The sequence below is a fragment of the Struthio camelus genome, chromosome 1, assembly GCF_040807025.1.
Source record: "Struthio camelus isolate bStrCam1 chromosome 1, bStrCam1.hap1, whole genome shotgun sequence".
NCBI lineage: Eukaryota > Metazoa > Chordata > Aves > Struthioniformes > Struthionidae > Struthio > Struthio camelus.
This window is the reverse complement of record NC_090942.1, coordinates 196,648,944-196,653,702: the sequence shown is the minus strand read 5'-3', so window position 1 is coordinate 196,653,702 and position 4,759 is coordinate 196,648,944.

Here is a 4,759-nt window from a genome sequence, read left to right as displayed (position 1 = left end):
CGGCCCGCGGCGGTTGCGCGGGGCAACGGCCGCGGCGCGGCCTAACGGCTCGTCACCGCCGCGACCGCGCTGCCTCGCCCGGCGCCGGGCCTCTTCCCTCCCTCCCTCCCTCCTTCCTTCCTTCCCTCCCTCCTTCCCTCCCTGCCTGCTGATAACACTCCCGAAGGGGGCCCGTGGCCTGGCTCCGCGCCATGAATTTTGGGGCAAGGGCGGTACCGTTTTGGCCCCGGAGGGTGAACTTCGGGCCTGTGAAGCTTTGGTGACCTGAGGGGGACAAACATGTGCTGATTTAAAAAAAAAAAAAAAAAAAAGAAGCTGTTTCTGGATGGAAAGTAGCACGGTTTTAAATATATGCTTTGACCCACATGCGAAGGCAGGCACAGCACAATGGGGCCTTGTCTTAAAAGAGTATCTAGCCTGTATTTTAGCACCCGTGAGGATTGTAATCTGTGCTGGGCATAAACTAGTTTGCAAGTACCTAACCTGAGGCAAGAGAGAAGAGTTTAGAATAGCCAGTCTTAATTGCCACGGATCCAGATACATACGCGTTGACTCATAGCTATCAACTAACGTTCGGTATATTAAGTTGTTCTGGATGCAGACAAAAGTGTTTCATGTTGCATCTTTCAAACAAGGGATTTCAGGTTGGTTGGTGGCTTTCTCAAGGCGAGGCTTTGTGAGGCGGGCTGCGTTTATCTAACGGCTTAATACTGCAAGAGTGGCAATCCCCCCGCTAGGCTCTGCCTGCCTGCTTCCCTGGCCGCATCCATGCCAGCTCCGGCATCCACGCAGCTCCTCCGTGAGGCAGCACCGCTCAGGCACCTCATAGAAAACTACCTTGGGGGGAAACACCTGTAGTTTCTGGCTAGTTAATGAGCTGCAATGGCTCACCGAGCGCTCAGAGGTGACACAAGTGACAGGGTGAACCTGGGAGACGTTAGTGTGCTCTTAAATCAGTTTACCGTTTCACGAGACCTAGCACTCGCTGCAGTGGCTATCTGTCTGTTCACATTCTTGGGAAGGAGATGGGCTGCGATTTCTCATCACTGGCATGCTATGAAAAAACAAAGGATTTAGTTTCTCATTCACTTCTGTTAGGTGAGCAACAGGTCATATGCTATAGCCCTTGAGATTGCTGGGTGACATGGGTACCGCTGCTTAAGTCTAGAACAGGGGTTATGATTTTACCATTACTTTAAGGTGGCATAAATCAGCATTGCCATCCAAAAAGTTGGCACTGAAATTCTGTGAATTTTAGTCCTAAGGCTGTAGTTTCTTACATTGGAATGTGCCAATCTAATAGTTTACTGATGTTGAAATAGCAGGGTCCTGATCCTCATGTTTAGCCGCATACATCTGCTGTTTGCCTTGTGTCAGTTCTGGCACTTGCCAGTCTTCTCTATTAGCCAAATCAATCTGCGAGCCCAGCAGAAAACCAGGAGGAAAACACCCAAAAACCTGGACTGCTTCTGGATTAGCGATCCAGCAGGATCTAGTGTATTGGATTAGGACAGCAGGGAGCTTGAAGCTTGACCATAAGGAGAAAAATTAATTTTAATTTCATTTGTCTGATATATATTAGGACAGGAGGTGATTTCTGACAGTCTCAAGTTATAATTGATGCTATTACTCTCATCAGTGAATTATCACTTGAGATGCAGACTGAATGCAAGATGGTCTGAGATACTTAATCAGAAACATTAGAAAAATATCGCACAGTAGCTGCATTTAAATTTAGCTGCTTATTTTGCCCTCAGGATTTATTGAATATTACCTTTTAAAGATATATATTGAAAATACATACCATGCCAAACCAGTAATTTAAGTGATGACTTGGACCTAGGTTAGCTTTTGTAGCTAATTCAGTATACTGTCAGAAGCAGTAAAAAATTTAACAGCAATGGTGTTAGTAATTTTGTTCTTATCGATTTCTGAAGCAACTGTTTCAATATTAACTTAACTAGCCTGCTGAATAGTTCTCAAAATGAGCCTGTTCAGAGTGCTCAGAAAGAGCCTTGGAATCACCAGCAAGTCTGAGACTAAAAAGCACACTGAGCGTAACTGGGCTGTATCCCGGCCACAGTGTCCTCTCTGCCCCAAGAGACTTGCTTGTGACCTTGTCTCAGGGTACCTTCAGGTCCCAGCTTCAACGCAGGGATTACTAGGTGTCCTAACTAGGTGAGTTCTCAGGAACTAGGTCACCCAGTGCGTATAAGGATGAGCCCAGGCCACATTCGTCGAGTTGGCACAGGACAGCAGATCTGACTGTGCTTCGCCAGATGGTTTGGAAGCTGCAGTGGGGGAGGAGAAGTGTCTTGTGGACTGAGGTGTTACGTGAGTGGGTTAAAAATTTCAAACCAGCAAGATTCTTACCAATTATTGCAGTAACGTAGTGACACTTGCAACGCATGGGAGTTTTCTTCCATTTCTTTATTCCAAATAAATAGATTAAAATTAGATATACCAATACCCATAAATGAATTTCAGTTAAGACTTTTAATATGATTTTCAGGCTAACATTTTTATTACCCATAAGAAAAGTTAGGAAATTTGGTTGCAACACAATGTGGCTTGAGAAAAAAAAAACTAAGAATCTTAAATACATATGTTTTCACATTGCATGAAGGCAACAAACACAGATAAGGAGTTATTTAAAAAGTCAAGTATACCAGTTATCGAAGGCAAACGTTCACATAATGACATTAATTTTGACTTAAGGACTGAAGATTCCTTTCAAAGTATTATGACAACTCGTAGGCTTTTTTTTCTTTCAGAAGAATGCAGCTAAAAGTAAAGTTAAATAGTTGCTTCAGCATCACCAGTAAATAAGCTATGGTGAGTTCATGACTGTGGATAAGGGCATAGCAGTAGATGTTGTGTTTTTTGAATTTAGTAAGGCCTTTGACATAGTCTGCCATAGAACTCTTACAGCCATATTGCCGAGATATGGACTGGGTAAGCAGACAGTAAGGTGGATGGCAAACACTTGGCCATCAGGTTTAAAGCGTGATGATCAGCACTACAACTGCACAGCTCAGGGATCAACACTAGGAACAGTACAATTTAACTCTTTGTTAACAAGCTGGATGACAGGATGGATTGCACTCTCAGCAAGCTTGCAAATGAGTAGTCAGTATGCTGGAGTGCAGGACTGCCATTCAGAGGGACGTGGACAGGCTGGAGGAACGGTCCAACTGGAACTTCATGAAATTAAACAAAAGCAAAAGTGAAGACCTCCATGTGGGATGAGAAAACCCCATGTACCAGTACAAGCTGTGGGCCAATAACTAGAAAGCACCTTTGCAGAAAAAAATCTGGGAGGCCTTGGTGACCTTAAGCCAGCAATGTGCCCTTGCAGCAGAGAAGGCCAACTGCTTCCTGGGCAGCATTAGCAAGAGTGTAGCAAGCAGATGGAGGGAGGGCAATCTGTTCAGCACATGCGAGACCACATCTGGAGTGCTATGCTCGGCTTTGGGCTCCCCAGTACAAGCAGACATAGACATACTGAAGCAAATCCAGTGGAGGGCTACCAGGCTCGTCAGAGGGCTGGCACACGTGGCATATGAGAAGAGGCTGAGAGAGCTGGGTAAGCTCAGACTAGAAAAAAGGCAGCTTGAGGAGATCTTATTACTGTCCACAACTATGTAACAGGAGGACGAAGAGAAGACAAAGCCAGACTCTTCTCAGAGATGCAGTGGAAGGATGAGCAGCAATGCATATGAGTAACATAACTAGATGCAGGCCTGAACAGGAGAGGTTAGATTAGAGACCACTGGAAGTCCCTTCCAGCCTACATAATTTTATGGTGCTTCTAAATAACTGAACCTAATCAATGTAGTTTTGCTTTTTTTTTTTTTTTTAAATTAAAGGACTACTGATATATACTTTAGGGAATATCAAGAAATAGGGTATCCCAAATTTTTTTTTAAGTAAGCATTAAACAAAAACCTTGAAATCTAGAGGAGTTCCTTCAAATGCACAGTTCTAGACTTGAGGCCAAGAGCACTGTTTTTTTTTTCACCTGCACACTGGTGGAGATGCCAGAGAAAGTAGTAGTATAGAAATGACATCGTAGGTAATCTTTTCCATACAAGGTTCAAGTTAAATATTGTAGCAGAAAAGCCTTTGAATAAATTTGGAAATAGCAGTGTACTACAAAATTAGGTAGCAGTTTGCTCTGCAAACAGCATTAGTAAAACTGCTACAAGGACTGCCATACTTCAAGAGAGATGTTCAATGTCCAAATAAGAAACAAAAACAAAAAGCTGGGAATAGAAAATAAACCTAAAACATGAGGCTTAGGGAATTCAGCTTGTAGAGGGTATAACAGGGAAGGCTGAGCTAACTCCCTATGTGAAGCCCGTTTTATATGAAAGAGGAATTGGGGAGAAGCCTATTGGACTATATGCCAAAATCAAAATGGGGGTGGAAAAAAAAGATATAAATAAAACACATTCCTAATGTAAATGCAGTTCATAACAAAAGTGCTTTTGCTAGTATGAAATCTATACTACTCTTAAACTGGTCACACTTGCCAGCAAGTGACAGATTACAGCAAAAACACTGTTATAATGTACTTTTGCTAGACCTTTTCACTGTGAAATATTTTGAGCTGTAATTGATTATTAGGCTTCTGTCGTAGACATACTCCAAGACTGTTTGTTCTTCTGTTGACTTCTGAAGTTTCTTCCGAGTATTTCCATTCACTGATCCATACAGTAGCTTGACGTCATAAGAAAGCAAAGCACAGTTTAATCAA